Source organism: Lagopus leucura, unplaced genomic scaffold (assembly GCF_019238085.1).
Source record: "Lagopus leucura isolate 7727_CA_CO unplaced genomic scaffold, USGS_WTPT01 Super-Scaffold_100157, whole genome shotgun sequence".
In the NCBI taxonomy this organism is placed as follows: domain Eukaryota; kingdom Metazoa; phylum Chordata; class Aves; order Galliformes; family Phasianidae; genus Lagopus; species Lagopus leucura.
In genome coordinates, this window is record NW_024962334.1 from 49,312,137 (window position 1) to 49,329,827 (window position 17,691).

Here is a 17,691-nt window from a genome sequence, read left to right on the forward strand (position 1 = left end):
GGAGAAATGTGGGAGCTGTGCACAAAAGAGTGATCCCTTTCCAAACAAGAGGCTAAGGGACTCTTTGCTGCATGAATAATGGCGTTGAAATTCTATGCACACAAAAATACAGGGATGTTTAAGTGTCCAGAGACTGGAATGGGCCATGAAATGTGCAGTGTCACTAGACGTATTGTAGGAGAGAAGTGGTAATGAAAGGATTATGTTGATGACTGTGAGGGTAGTGGTAGCCTTGATGGGGTGCTGCTGGAGTCCATCCAATCACCCATTTACTCAATAATCATCCTGCAGGAAGAATATTTCTCAGAAGAGTAAAGTTAAAGAGAAGCGAAGGAAATGGAGAAGACCTCAATCCTTAATCCCAAAAGTAGTTCACACTTTTCTGTAAAACCCTACTGAAACAGTGGAGCAGGATGCACATTGTAACAGAACATTCCAACATAACAGAATACAGTTCAAGTGTGGGAAGCTGTAATGCAAAATCTCACAGCATTTCCTAGTTTTATCTTGCTGAAACATCCTTTAGGTCGTCATGCTAAATTTTGTTTATCAGGACTGTGAACTTTTGAAATGAAATGTTTCATAATAGCACCTCAATAATTTTATTGTAAGATGAGCATTTTGAGCACATCATAAATAACATTCATGCCTTTTATACTGCAGTGTGTATGGCATACTAAAACTGAAGGCTGAAGTTATTTTTGTCGAGCATTCAGTCTAGCATCCAGACAATGAATAGCAAAAACAACGTAACAACCTTCATCCACTTTTAGCTTAAAATCATCCATCTAAAACTGGATATATACAAATGAACTGTTTGATGAGTTATGGTTTAGTCTGTGTGAAAGTATTTTTTCCAAGGCAAAGGAGAGGAGGCTTTCAGACTTCTTAACCTGTGGAAGGTATCCTGAAAGTACACAGCCTGCAAAAAGGAGATAGAAGACGAGCACCACCACTTCCATCGGTGTCTACTTGGAGGTCAAGCAGCAATACTGGAACTAATCTTGCTCTCTCCAGAGCATCACTAATCATGCTGGTATGCTTCGAAGCAGTAATCGGTGCCCTGCAGAAACTGTAGAACTGTAGAAACTGAAATACTTAACGTATTTCCTGTGTGATAAATAGAAAACAACAGTTTCCCCCTCATGATTTTGAAGAATGCTTACAAAGCTCTGCCAGTCTGAACATGGCTTGATTTTCTATATGTAGATTTACATCTAAACATTTCTATTCACCCTCAATACATCATATTTTCTTTTTCACTTTGTAAGTACTGTAGACCATGTCATCTCTGAATTTCCTGTTCTCTGAATAAAATCCAATGAATACACTATAAAGTTAAAAAATAAAAACTAATAATAAAAAGGTCTGGCTGGATTCTTCCCCAAACATTTGTGAAGCATTTGGATGGTGCTCTTTGTAGCCGAGGCTTTATCTCACAGAGTTGAAGCTAGTTAGCATTGTTGAGCTTTGCCATTGACTTTTATTTCCCTGGTGATTTTGGCCATGATGCCAGGAGAAAAATGCAAGAGGAGAAAATGATCTTGGTTTTGGGCATCTAGATCCATACAGGAGAATCAAGATCATAAATGGCTTGGAACATTAAGCTACCAGCAGAACTTGAAGTCAATGTGCTGTGATTTACTTAGCTAAAAACTGGAACTGGATGCCCACTATGATGTAATGAATCACAAGGTGAAAGCAGGTCCCAAAAACTAGAAATGTGAAAGAAAATGGTAAGAAAAAGAGTCATGATCTGCAGACTAGTCTATTTGTCTATTAGTCTATTGCTACAGACTAATCTGTGCAAGATTATCTGCTTCCTGCCAAAGTCTGAAGGCAAAGTAGCTACAGTTCAGACTTAGAGCTGATACACTAGATCCTTTGTGACTATGCAACGTACAGAAAAATTATAGATAAGTAGTGGGAATAAAAGACTGTATCAAATAACAGCATTTCTCTTCAAGATAATAAGCAGCTGAAATCATTTACTATTCAAATAGACCCAGCTTTAAGTAATACAAACGAAAATTCTTTTGAGGAGGAAAATGTCTCTCACTGTGCTGTTGGTTCTTATCAGGATGGTTGGGTATTCCTCTGTGAAATATCTTATTGTGTCTGAAAATATGTCTTTAGCATCAGGGAAGCAGTTGGATCAAGTTCACTCTAGTAGCTGTTTGTTTACACTGCAGATTTGTGCCATCTGAATTTAAAAGGTAGTTTCAAATAAATGACAAGAAAAATACAAGGTTTGCATGTTAAAAATGCTCCTCATCAACAGGCCATAACTGTTCTACATCTTGTGTTTCTCCATTTGGATCCTCTCCCTAGCATCAGGCCAAGGCTGATTTCTCAGCGCAGTCGATCCTGTTTGGAAAGTGATTTGACCTTGTACTGCTCCATGAAGAATCAGAATACTGATATCAGAAAGGAGAATATGGTTAAGAATAAACAAAAAAAAGAAGATAAAAACAGCCAAACCCTTTTAGCATGAGTGTTCTGTTTTTCCTTTGTGCAGGCATAGGTTTTCTATGAGAGAGGAAGAGGTGGGAACGTTCATTAGCAGTATGTCTCCCTGGAAGAGCCATCCTTTATGTTTTGGATGAAAATTAGCTTGATGATGACAAGGTTTGAGACCTTTACTTATTCAACCACAAAGATGCATGGATCAGACTTGACAGCCCGTGAATGTTTTATCTATAGATGATTTTGACCCATGCTAGTTATCTTTGGCAGCATTTACTTTGATTGAGTTTATTCTCCTTGATGTGATTACACATACAATGTGTGCATTGGGCAAAAGGGCACTGTTAAAGCCACTGCATTAAATCTTGTTGCCTTTGTACTGTGCAAAATCCCCTTTGCATCTGCCAGCCACATAAATCTACTGGCTTTAATCAATCAGAACCACTTTTCACATAGTCACTAAGCAATAACATTAGTGGCTTCACTGTTCCAGACAATGAAGAGTTAATGCAGACCACCACCAGGGATGGAATAGGCAGCCCTGCAGCACAGCCTGCAATGAGCTTTTGGGTGAAACTCTTCTCTGTTAGACTCCAAAATCTGTGTTAGGTACTATGGATTCCTTTCAGATTAGCACTTGAGCAATGAAGACCACTGATTGATGCTAGGACTTTTCCCATTAGAATGATCTTCATGCTCTTCTTACCACGGGTAGTGCATAAATTTCCTTCTAAAGGGAACCATCACCAAATTTAGTTATCTTTCAACAAGACATTACAGATTTCTGCAGTTGAGCTGGTGATTTTCAAGTGATGAAGCCATATATGACTGAGGGTCCACAAAGACCTCTGGAGGTAATGACAACTTCGCTGTGTTCTGCCTTCCCTTCAGTGACTCACACCTTTGAGAACAGAGTTTGACTCCATATATCTAAGCTGAACCTGTTGAATTGTTCTCCAAGGTATTTTTTGCTATCTTAAGCTTCAAGGAATCATATTAGCAGGAAGACTTGGAGTTAGAGTCTTCTGTAAGGGCTAAGAGCTTATGCGTGAGTGAGGTTTGGAGCTCAGCAAGATAATGTACTTCCTCCATCTCTGAATTCTCTTAGGTCCATATTGACTGATATATTTAAATTAATTCCCTTTGATTAATTCATCCATGCAGCACACAAGTTACTTCTCAAAATGAAGAAATTTGCCTCACAGTCTCTTTTAGTATGAACCAAAAATGTGCTCACAGAAACTGGTCCGAATCAACCAGTGAACAAGTTTTAAGTTTTCTTTGTCTCACACCAAATCCCCAATTGGTAAAGGTGTCAGACTTTGAATGTTTTTATTTTATTTTATTTTATTTTATTTTATTTTATTTTATTTTATTTTGAATCCCAAGCTCACTTCTCAGGAATTACAGATATTCCTTAGATTTCTGTTATGTTGCCAGCTAACTCTACCAGCATCTAATGATTCCAGTAGTAAACAACCTAAAGTATTTCTGCTGGTGCCTGCTGGGGATATCTGGCCTTTTAAGGCTCAGGCTTACATGTGGTACTACTGAGCATCTTGATTCCTAGAGGATTTTTTAATTAGCTGGGCAAACATTAAAGGCAGAAATGAAAGATGTCCTGATCCTGTCTCTTTTTTTCTCCTTGCACAGCTATTGGGGTACTTTCAAAGTTAAAGAGTAATATTTATAAGATCCTATATAGTTTCCCAGTAAAGATGATAGACTGTTTAGTAATGCAAACCATAAAACTCTCGTTATTATCATCTCATTGAATCACAGAATGGCTTAGGTTTTAAGGGACCTTAAATATCACCTAGTTGCAACTCCTGTGAGCTTGGCTTCCCTGCCCAAGTGGTGCAGGAAAGCAAGAAATACTACAACAAAATGCCAAACTTCACAACCGCGGTGAGCAATAAAAAGAGAACGGAAGAGACTCAACATTGCACTGAACTGCTCTACTAGAGAATTTATTTCATAGAATCATGGAATTATAGAATCCTTAGAGTTGGAAGAGACCTTTAAAGGCCATCTGGTCCAACTCCTCTGCAATGAACAGAAACACCTAGAACTTGATCAGGTGCTCAGAGCCCTGTCTCCTGATCTTGAATATCTCCAGGGATGGGGCACCACCACCTCTCTGGGCAACCTTTTCCAGTGTCTCACTGCCCTTATTGTCAAAACCTTCTTTCTTATATCCAGTCTAAATCTCCCCTCCTTAGTTTGAAATCATTTCTCCTTGCCATATGACCACAGATGCTGCTAAAGGGTCTGTCCTTTTCTTTCTTGCAAACCATCTTTAGAAAATGAAAGGACCTAATGATATAATGATATATAACATATGTATAAATGAATGATAGAATGAAATGAAAGAATGATTAAAAAAAAAAAAAAAAGATGTATTGCCTTTTTAAGAACACCTTTGCAAGGACCTAATTCTGTCCAAATCTTGTATTGGAAAACTTGTACCCAGATAATGCTGAACACTCAGCTCAGCATTTAAATGATTAGGAGGTGTGATACCTAAGCTCTCTTTATGAGGCAGATATTCATTGCTAATATCTAAGCAATCTGTACAACTCTAGTATGTAGGGGGTTTTTTTGTTGCTTTTTTTTTTTTTTTACGACACCTTTATTTCCACTTTTCTGTTACAGAATCACAGAATCACAGAATCACAGAATCACCCGGGTTGGAAGGGACCCCAAGGATCATGTAGTTCCAACCCCCCTGCCTAGCAGGGCCACCAAACATACACATTCAGATCAGGTTGCCCAGGACCCCGTCCAACCTGGCCTTAAACACGTCCAAGGACGGGGCATCCACAACCTCCCTGGGCAGCCCGTTCCAGGGCCTAACCACTCTCCTAGTAAAGAACTTCCCCCTAACATCCAACCTAAATCTTCCCTCCTTCAACTTAAAACCATTTCCCCTAGTCCTGCTGTTGTCAGCCCTTTTGAAGAGTTTACTCCCCTCCTGGGTGTAGGTTCCCTTCAGGTATTGATAGGCTGCAATGAGGTCACCCCGCAGCCTTCTCTTCTCCAGGCTGAACAAGCCCAACTCCCTCAGCCTGTCCTCATAGGGGAGGTGCTCCAGCTCCCTGATCATCTTAGTCGCCCTCCTCTGGACCCTTTCCAAAATCTCAATGTCTTTCTTGTACTGAGGGCTCCACACCTGGACACAGTACTCCAGATGGGGCCTCACAAGAGCCGAGTAGAGAGGGACAATCACCTCCCTGTCCCTGCTGGCCACCCCTCTCCTGATGGAGCCCAGGATCCCATTTGCCTTTCGAGCTGCCAGAGCGCACTGCTGGCTCATGTTCAGTCTCTCGTCCATCAGGACCCCCAGGTCCTTCTCTGCCGAGCTGCTCTCAAGGACCGCTCCTCCCAGCCTGTACAGGTGCCTGGGGTTCTTCCGGCCCAAATGCAAAACCTTGCACTTTGCCGTGTTGAACCTCATCAGGTTCACCCGAGCCCAGCCCTCCAGCCTGTCGAGGTCCCTCTGAATGGCATCCCTTCCTTCCACCGTATCAACCGCACCACTCAGCTTGGTGTCGTCAGCAAACTTGCTGAGGGTGCACTCAATTCCCTCATCGATGTCATTAATAAAGATGTTAAAGAGCACCGGTCCCAAGACAGACCCTTGTTATTTGATTGACCCTTCTGTTATTTGTTTTATTCTTTGTTCATAACATTATATTAACTACCTTGTGTTGTTGTATAGCACATTGTATAGCACTGTTGTATAGCACAATATACTTCCATAGTATATTATGACCCACATTATGACTTGTCAGAAAAAACACCTGGCAGTGTAAGATAAGAATTTCTGAAGCTTCCTTGGCAGGAGGACCTATGCCATTTGTAGAACACCCATTTTCAAGATGGCAAACAGAGGCACACAACAGAAAACATTCTTCAAATGATCCTATGTTGCTCAACCCATTGAAATTCTAACACATTTCTCCTCAAAGCTGCTATTTATTTTATAGAGCTCCCATAGGCATTGTTCTTCCTCTTCTGAATCAAAATGAGTTTTGTACTAGCCACGTTTCATTACCTTGTTTATTCTTCCAAGATACTTGTGTAGCTTAAGCTCAGAAAACATATTGTGATTTTGTTTGCAGATGATTTTTACCTCCCACAAAATAGCCAAGAGAACATTGTTTGATTGCATACATTTATTTGCCTAATTGTGTGTTTGTAGCTATAATAAGAAAGCGAATGATTCCACTGTATATTTTATTTATGTGAATTGTCAGAGTAGTAAACTGTAGAGTGTGATTTAAACACTAAAAAATTACAAATTCATGGCATCCAAAGTCCTAATTGGAAGCATTAAGCAGAGCTTGCATAGAGTCAGAAGCAGAATTTACATTTTGTTCCCTTCCCCTTCCTGCACTCAGAGTTCAAAGATGATCTAACCTATGCAGAACACCCTCATGATCTGAGTCCTACCAATAGTTTGTCAATCCCAGAGGAGTTAGGATGAATCAGAAATACAGAGCCTTAAGGTGGCCCATTGTTGACCCCACACAAGTTCAATTTTCAGTCACATTATAACGCATCAATCTGTGAACCTCTTCAGTAGTAACTGATGTGAAGCTGGCAGTATTGGCACAACATCTCCAGTTTAAGAATCACCAGAAGAGAAAGGTGCTCACCCTCTATCGTGGTACAGTCTTTAGCACCCGCATCATTGGAGCTGGTCTCAATGATCCCTATGGTTCCCATCCATCCCATGTTATTCTATGATCACTTTTAGGAGCTGCCCATCTCTCCTTGCAGACATTCAGTCCAGCGAGTAAACTGAAATTAATTTCCTCCATTTATTAAGATTAAAGGCATGTAGCAGGTCTGACAGCTATTTCATTTCCACTATTTGAAGTGGAAAGGCTGGGTTTCCCCTCCTGTGTTATGGGATTGTAAAGCACACAGCTATTACACTTGCTGCCTACGTCATGGGAATAGATTATGGAGGAGTTTTTAGGAACAGGTTATGTGCTACAGGAGCCTTGGTTACTATTTTTGAAGCACTTTTCTTTTTACGAGTGTTCCCAAGGATGGGAACATCAGATCCATTTCATGATTGTTTCTGTGTCCTGCTGCATGCAAGACACTGTAAAAGGCAGTTTATTGATATAAATGAGGGGAAAATCCTGGCTCATAGTTCACTAAAAAACCTTGTCTTGATGAGTCAGTATATTTCTACTTCTTTCCACCTCCAAGCAATTAGTCTGATCTATGGAAGAGTGCTGATGAATCAGACTTGTACTAGTTTTATGGATATAATTTGCAAAGTTTTAATGGAAAAAAATGACATATATGAATTTCTTGTTACATTAAAAAAATATCGTGATCATTGGCTGGGAAGGTGAATCTAAACAAGTAGAAATAAGAAAGTTATCAAAGTGGGGGTACCCTGTATGTGACACAGATTATCAAACAAACTGATAAACAATCCATGATTTGAGATGCTCTGACCCAGATGGGATGTTTTTCTTTCACTCTCCAAACCTTTTTTGCACGCTGAAGTTAAAACAAACTCAATGCAAATGAAACTTAAACTACTGACCTAGGTTTCTGATGCCAAAATGAAAAGATCTCATCTGAATACTAAGAAGAGAAATTAAACTGTTTCCTGGGAGAAATTATTGTGATCTCAGCTTTGCATGAAAGTGTTAGCATTAATACTATGCTTTGGAACAGGCTGTGCTCACCTTAGACACAGATCTGCATGCAGGCTGCATCAGAAGTTGAGTGCAGATACTTTTAGGCTCAATTCTGGCAGAAAGAACCTTTCCTCTCTGCATTTTCTGGGCCACCCATTTGTTTTTGCTTCTCTTGATGGGATACCTGTAAGTTCAGATACCTCTGGTGCAAATGTCCCTAAGATGGAGTGCTCCTTCTACAGCAAATGGATAGAAAAAAAATTCAAACCGCCCCTGGCTCAGTTCATTCACTCTATTTTAGATTCCTATTATAGAACCTGCACTCCTCTGAATATCCTGATTAGATTTACTCTATCCAAAGGGCAGCCTTGGAGACAAACTATTTTTAGACAGATCAGTCCCATGTAGAAAAGCTTTTGGGTTTTCTATTATTTTCTCTGTTGTTCCTTCTATTCTATACTATTCTAATTGCTATTACATATTACATAATCCTCTTTTTCCTTGAGTTCTGAAGTGGGAGCCTACTTTTTTTGCTGTGGGTTTGCACAGCACTTCAGTACCAAAATAATAATCACAGCAAACTTCTGAGTCGTCAGTCCATCACCTGGAGATGGTTGTGCCTCTTAGGAATAAGGATGGTTAATTGAGGGGAAGGTCTCCTCCTGATTAACTTTGGCTATGCCTCAATGAAAGCTAGAACTAAAGGTTACATGGACGTCAGTGCTGAGCTCCGTGTTGCTGTGGCCATGTCATTAGTGATACCCATATTACTGGGCAACTTAGTATAGTGCCTGATTTAGTGGTTGGCAACTCAGTGGGGGAGCAGGAACTGGATGATCTGTGAAGTCTCTTCCAACCCAAGCTATTCTACAGTTGTGTGGTTCTATGACCGTCTTCTATCCAGGACTGTGATGAAAGACAAAACTTTCAGCATGAGGAACTTTCTGGTGTCCTCTTGGCATTTGGGTGGAAATGAAAAGTAGAGCCCACAGTGGGCATCATTCACCCATAACACATTTCATTAAGCTGCATTTTGTGCAGAGTAAACCGTGCACTGTCGCAGGAAATGGAGCAGGATGCAAAATGAACAGTGAAGGCTGTACCTGCTCTCCTACACTTTCCTTCTTCCCCAAAATAGCCACAAAAGTGTGTCAGAGAAGAAAATTGCAGCATCATTTTCCAGACAGATGATGCTGCTCTAAAAACTCTCTCCTAGGTTTGTTCCTGTTGCTGACATAGATCAACACTGTGCAAAATAAAGAAATTGATAAATTAATAGATAAATCCTGAAGCTCAAGATCTTTTTGCCCCTGTCATTCTGCATGATTGCATTTGGTTCTTGTACAATCAGAGAATAATTAGCCATTTTATTTCCCTTTAAGTCTACAACTCCTCTTCCAGACACATGCTGTTCATGTGTCTCACAGCCCAGTGCTCCACCAGTGACATCTACTGGCTGCCACCTTCATCATTGCACGCATGGAGGGTCTGGACATGGTCCAAGCCTAGGATGGCATGGACGGGCAGAAGCAGATTCTCTGGAAAACAATCACTGCTGAGCAAATAGGACATGTGAAAGGGTTGCTCTATTCTGAAACACTCAAAACCCTTTTGACCATTGCTGTGCATGGCCAAATTATGAGCTTTTCATCACTGATTTGTATTCAGAGGGCATAGAATCAAAGAATCGTCAAGGTAGAAAAGACCTTAGAAAAGACTGAGACCCCCCAGTCCATCTGTTGGCCCATCATCACCACAAGAACATGTAAACATGAAGAACTCACCAGTGGATACAAGTGGTTTTAAGAACGTCCAGTATGTCTGACTTCATGTTGATTTCAGCCTCCTGAGTAAGTGAAGTTTTGGGATCAATCCCATCTTTGTCTTCCTCTTACCTATCTTCAGAATAAAAGTTATTGCTAATGCTGGTGTTACTGTATGACTCCTGCAAGGTCACTGATTTCACCAATGGTAACCAGGCAAAGGTAAAAATGAGAGAAATGCAAGCTATTCTATTAGTTGTAATGCAGTTTTTAAAAGGTTCTCATTGCCTTAACTCCAGGGAGTGAATTTAAGCCACAGTTTTGGGGTTGGTAAGCACCTACAGAAAACACAAATAATTGCCTTGAAAGGTGATTTTATGAAAGCTTACACGCAGAGTATTTGATCTCTGAAGAATACATCTGTGAGTTTAAGTTGTCATTCTGACATTGAAATACCACCATTACCTTTGGGTTGAACACCTCCTCCAAAACAAACGAAAAATGAATGACAAACATCAAGCTGAATTCTAAAGTTCAACCATGTCTATACCCTTTAATATTCACTATTTGCAAACATTACTCAACATCCAGTCCCCGTTACAGATGAACTGCTGCTTGTTTGTTTGAAATCACTGAACCATGTAAGGCAGGCAACACTTTGTAGCCTAGCAGCCAGCCAAAAATAAACCATGTTGTGTGAAACACTGACAAGCAGTGGTGTTTCCACCTTTTATTTTTGAACGTACTCTGTCTTGGCCCCACAGCAGTGATGTTTAAGCAACCAGCCAAAGACAGCTTTTGTGCAGAACACATTTTTACACAGCTAGTCCCACTGCCCAAATCCTGAAGTTCTGCTTCATGATAATGACTTTTTTTTTTTCTTTTGAATACAAATTATTACATGTCTTTCTGAATGTGGTTGGTGCTTTCCTACCCACACTGAACACTTTCTTGTGACATCTATGAAAAAACTAAGGAACAGATTTCAGCTACTTCTACTTTGGGAAGCCTTTCTGTTATTGCTATTTCACCTGAGTGATTTCACTGCCAAAAATTCAGAGTCAAAAGCTAGCAAACAGAGAAGGCCTATTTCTGCTAAAAATCTGACATCACTGTGGGCACTGCACAGTTCACACAACTGCCTATTTCACTCCTGGACGTGCCATGCATGTTCTTGGTCACATATAATTAAACATTGGCTGTGTGGGCTGTAACACAGCCTTCACATGATATCAGATGCTTGCAATTGGAAAAATATCCACACAGTTTTTTAGAGAACTAATTATTTCGTTTGGCCACAGAAGCACTTTTCAGAGCTCGGAGAAGACACGGGTGAAATGCTATGTCAGATGGATACGTCATTATGCTTTAGAGATGGCTAACTCTAAGCAGTACAGATGAGAGCTGCATTTTTTAGGCTGAGACCAGAGAAATCATAGAATCATAGAATTGTTCAGGTTGGAAAAGACCTTCAAGATCACCAAATCCAACCACAACCTAGCCGTACTACCCTGACTCTAACAACCCTCCACTAAATCGCATCCCTGAGCACCACATCCAAATGGTTTTTAGACACATCCAGGGGTAGCCCTTTCATGGATGCATCCAGCAGCGTAGATATGGCCTAAGGCTTTCCAGACCTTATCCTAAAGCACTTTTGGTGAGAACTTTGGGAGTCCACCAGATTACAATTGCTGACATTTGCTTAAGAGTAATCTGAAGTGCTACAGACCTGCTTTAAAACCAAAGATTGTGCACAAACTGCGTTTTCCTGCTACCACTTGGACATTTCTCAGTCAGTGGGTTTGGAAGGTATTACTACTTGTTCAGCTCCTACAATTCCATAGTTGGCAGGCAAATCACACCTATATATGGGGTTATTCAAGTGAATGAGAGGATTTTTCATTTATTTCCCCAAGCAGAGAATGGATGAGAAAAAATCAGTTCTACTGAATGATGGTCGTATCACTGGACTTTAGCTGACTGCTAGGTAGGCACTGACAACTGAGTTAGGGACAGTGTGGCCCTCTGTAGTAATCAGTGGAAAGAAAATGACTTTGGGATGGGATTTGTCTAAGATACTTTGATGCCTATGTGAGGAGGAACTGCCCTCTGAAAGGGTTTGCTTCTTTTCACTGACCTAAGGCAAATAGTTCGCGTCTGGAAGTATATATCACAAATATCTACATTTTGTCTACAGAACATGATTCTTAATTTTCAGATTATAAAATACTCAGGGAAGATTTTAATCCCCACTGAACCTCCTTTAAGTAATGAGGGAATTCCTAACTTAATCTTACATACACATTTACAGTGCATAAATCCTAGTAGCACTCTTCTTATTTCTTCTGGCTTTGTTAAATTTGAACCAAGTTCAGTGACCTCAGTGTTTCCTATTGGAGTGGATCATGTGAAATTTCATGTGAGATTTTCAGGGATGTTGAACACAAGGTAAAATTGAGCAGATGCAAATTCTAGCTAAATTAAAGCCAAAGAAGCTGGATATTGTCTGATGGGCTATTTTAGAAAGAGATTTCAAGGCTTAGATGTACAGTTTAATTGAGGCATTAATTAAGAGGCAGCCAATATTTCCTTCTGTACTTGCTTGTGATCTCTTAATACTTATCCTGGGGAACATAAAATGAAACAAAAAACTGTTTTCTGTGAGTGGGATTCTTAGCTAAACCAGGAGCTATAGGAAAAGGAGAAGAAATCGTTCTACTTTCATTTAAAATCCTTGAAAATTACAAGCAAATCTCCAAAATCTTTGAAACTCTCGAATCCTAGAATGGCTTGGGTTGGAAGGATCCTTAAAGGTCATCCAGTTCCAACCCCCTTCTGTGGGCTGGTTGTCCCCCACCAGATCAGGCTGCCCATCCTAAAGTCACTATCTGGATGTGTATAAGAAGGGCACGTATTTTCTCCATCTTGTGCTCCTCATTACCCATGTTCTTTTTTAAAAGTAAGGTTTTAAAAAATTAACAGCAAATCTTTCCCTAATCAAAGCTGAAGGATATTAAAGGTAGATTTTGCTGATATTTCAAGCACAGTATGATGGAAATAGCTTATATTTACATTGGCTTAAACTTTTTTTTAAACCATTCTTCCCTTCTGCTCAAAACGTTAAAAATTTGCTACAGAATAAAGTTGATAGCAGAGAAATGAATTACGCTTCTGATGTGAGAAGGATGACTATCACATTACCTGATATATAAGAATAAGATAAAAAGGTTCATGGCTCTCTAGGGTGGAAATAATATTTATGAGAAAAAAAAGTAAGATGAAGTTTAGAAATATGCGGTCTGTTAAATACCTCTATAAATAAAGCAGAACACATCATGAGAACTAAACAGGTGTAAAAGCCACTATAAATTGTACCTTGGAGAAGTTCATGACTTCTAATGATGGAACATTAAGATCATAATTCAAATGGGTTTTCTCTAAAAGATGTTTCGTGTTGTCTCCTTCATGGCATGCTTACCTCCTACTTAATGAATATTAAAGGGAAAAAAAAGGCATAATTCATTTAAATAAGGAACCTGAGATGTTGCATTTAGTAGAAGTATGTTACTAGATGATTGTGACATATTTATGACCTGTACACAGTCTCTTGCTTCACAGTACCAAAAGAGTGAGGTTCAGGCAACTCAATCTTAGCCATCCGAATTGTAAGTGCATAACCCTAAATTGGTCATCCTAAGGTCTCTTCAGAGAAAATTGAGAGAAAATGCTGCCTCCAGAAAATGATTTTTCTGGTGACCACTGTGCTAAACAGAGATGAATTATCCTCTGGGGATGTTAATTTCTCTCCATTTCTTTTAAAGAGAATCTATACTGACCAGTTCCGATTTTTTTTGCATCTAGAAATTAGATTCTTATGTCAGGCTATATGAATCATATTGAAGTGATAATGTTATATTCCACATTTGCTTGAGAGGCCGGAGAATTCTTAAGCTGTGCACAAGCTGGAATTAACAAATTTCCAAAGAAAGTTGCAGTTATATCGCCACCACGTAAATGGGATTTTCTTTTAAGTCATTAAATAGACAGTCAGAAGATAATTTCTTACACAAAAGATTCCCAAACCTTTCTTTTCACAGTTACTATTTCTAGAGGCATAATTCAATATCAGTACAGAAGTTATTGGCGTTTTGCTGATTATTTAAGACATCAAGGCAGGTGTGAACTTGACAAAATCTCATGTGGTCTGCTGGATCTCAGTCACTTCACACTGTGATTTCACAGAATCACAACAACACAGAATTGCAGGTGCTGGAAAGGACCTCGAGATCATTGCATCCAATCTCCCTGCTAAACACCTTCCCAACAAACCACATCTATGAGGCACTGCTATTCCAGGAAGGTGAGTCTACGTTTTAGTTTTCTTCCATATTTTCCAAGTGAAACTAGTTTTGCTGCAAAGAAAAGATTCTTATTAGGAAATTTTTATACTTACACATATGCACACATACAAAATCCGTGATGATAGAAAAATGAGACACATCAGCTTTGACTTACTTACACATGTCCGACAAGTTTGAAACACATGAATAATCATACATGTACTTCTCTTAGCATGAGATGAAAATGTTGCATCAGTATTAACTCCTTTTGCTCTGAACTTCCCATCCAAAATTGCTTTCCAGGATTGATTAGTAGTGATGATGTAAATGTTACAAGGAAGACACAAGGAAGATGCAAGGAAGACGTTTGGAATGACAGTCAGATATAATCTGAACAGGTAGAAGCACTGTATCTAAAGAGCTAGGCACCATTCTCTGTCCTCAGACTGGGGACTGTCAATCTGTAGATGATGTGTTGAATCCTGCAGACCTTCAAGGTGAGGCTGGATCAGGCTCTGGGCTACCTGATCTAACTGTGGGTGTCCCTGTTCATTGCAGGGGAGATGGATTAGATGATCTTCAAAGATCCCATCCAACTCTAAGGATTCTATGATTCTATGTAATCCCCCAGTCTTGAACAATTTGCTGATCCCAGTTTTGTTCCTCTATTGAGGGTAGGGGGGTGGATAGTAAGGTGCCTACATCACCTCTGTAGTTCTCTGCATTTCCTGCCTGAGAAAAGATCAAAAAACATGTCCTTCCCAGCTTTAGGCCCTATCGCATGCAATAAGATCTAGCAAGAAGGAAGACTGATACCTTCCTCCATTTCAATTGCCCATGAAGCCAATTTAGAGCTGTTATCATCTCATTCATAGCTTGAGTTTTGACACTATGATGTTGTACAATAATCCTGGCTGGTAAACAGACTTTCTTTGCAAGACTGAGCAGGAAAAAATATCTGCTTTCTGGTCCTTTTTCCATTCTGTGGGCAGAAAAGCGTGTGATCTGCTTTCTAGATACATTAATTGAACACGTGGCCTCAGTGACAGGCAATGCTGTCTATGCCATCTCAAATCCAGGCAAAATCTGCTGTGGTCTTGCTCAGGAGGTTAACATGACTGATGTGATGAGGTGGGGGTCTTTCTGACATTGAAACCAGTGATTAAAACCGAGAACAGGCATCTCTGAGGGCAGAAGGTGACTGTGGGTGACTTCCAGTGGTTACTCCAGTCAGTCAACCACAAGACTTAAAACCATGTGAGCACTCATTGCTACAAGCAGAGCACATCATGTCTCAAGAAGGTGCAGTGTTTTATTGAGCTTCTAAGCCACTTGATATATTTAAATTCCCAGTGCAAAGCTCTATCTCTTTTGTTGCACATTTCTGCCTTCAGGAAAGTTTCCTCTCGGCTTAATTTGCTTTATCAAAGTGAAACACGCACACAAACAGAAACATGCAGAGGTAATTCATATGAAAGTGCATCAACATTTCTACATCCAGAGGCATTTGCATTAGAAGGGCTACACTGCTTTGAAAGCTGGTATAAAATGAACACGTCTTCCTACAGGATATTCCCAGTATGCATCTATACAAGTTGCATTTGTTTGCAACAGAAGTAATCTAGACTCTTTTATGCTCCTATTGCTACTACAGAACCATAGAATAAAACAGTCTGGATTACTTCATTGCTGATTAATGAATTTCAAAATTTAGACACGGAATGATTTTCTTTAAAAAAGTGTAAAAACAAATATTTTCATATTTTCTTCTTTCCACATTTTTAAGATGAGTAATTCAACAGAGTCTAAACAGATTAATGAGGACAGCTGTTCCTCTCATGTCTATTTTTCACATTTAGAAATACCAAGCTACAATAAACCAGGCTGTAGAATAATCAAAACATAAACTGAAAAAGCCATTAAATATTTTATGGCTCAGGGTAGGATAATTACAGAACCACAGAATTGCAGGGGTTGGAAGGGACCTCAAGGGATCATCGAGTCCAACCCCCTAATTCCTGTATGTTGGTCAGCAGTCTGCCCTTTGTATCATCAGGAGTCTTTTGGACCCCTCTGGATGGATGCTCCTTTTTCTCTGAGCATGGGGTCCACTACTTTGCATCATTCTTTTGCCAAATTCTTAGCACTGGTGGATATGGAAGCATGATAAATCAAGTTATATACATCCAAGTCTGTTCCTGGGTACCACTCAGTAAGCCTCATCTCTTGGGTGCCAACAAAATCTTCCCCTTTTTGATCACCTCTGGGTCATCCTGATGCCACTGAAGGCAGCTCACTATTCAGTTTAATGCTATATAAACATATTATTATGTTTCCATGAATATATTTATTAACATCTTTTTGCAATGCAGATTACAGATAAACCAACAATTTATCCCATCTTTAGACTACAACTGACCCTTGCTGATTGATTTTAACCAGTGAAAAGTTATTTGTCTCACACACTAATGCCTGTCCTGACCAGACAAAGTCATTTATTGCTAAGAAAGTGCAATATATTACACATTCTTTGCTTCTGTTTTTTCCTTCTTTATATGTATACATATAAAGTGCTGTGATCTTTTGAATCTGCATTCTTTTCCACTGTGTTCTCGCAGTCTCTCCCAGAATTTTATTCACTCATTTAATGAATACAATCTTTTTACTCCTTTGGATTGCTCAGGTCATAGAACAACAAGGACAGTATCCTAATGAATGCATGATATATCTTTGTATTTGATATAGTAATTTTGAAAACTACTCCTTTGGAATGATATAGAGTGTCATTGTTCCCAGTCCATAATACTGACTAAGCCCTGATTGTCCTGAATTCCATATGAAATTGTCATGAGCAACTGTTAGAAGTTTTGAAGATGCCACTGTATATCTCATCAACTTTTTTCTTTCCTAGTCACAGAGTGCACAAGAAAGTTAGACTTTCTTAATATGATTTCCACTTGATAAATCAACACTGGTGGTTACTCATCTTTTTGCAATTACGATGACAGAAGTTTAATTGTCATGTTTTATTCCAAAGGGATACAAGCCCCCAAGGAGCACATATTGTATTTTCAAAAGCTGCTTGAGAACAGAAATCCTTTGGACTTCCAGAAAGAAATGAGAGATGATGAAAATGGCATGCAGATGAATTCTGAACACATCAGGAGATCAGGGAACACATCAGGGAAAGCATAGGAAGTATATGTGAATGGGAACAATCTTAAGCCTTGGTATTCAGCAAACATTTCTCTTGGAATAACTGCTACTTGGAGCCACAGGGGTCTCACTGCCTTGTTTGGTTTCTAGGTATTAGTAAATTAAGTGCCCTGTTCTTTTGAAAAACAAGGCTGAAGATATGTTAACACTGCAATTTGAGGGAGCTTCTGTATATAATTCCAGAGAAACTATACCACCAAATAAAATAAGCTATCTGGAGGTCTGTATTGCTTA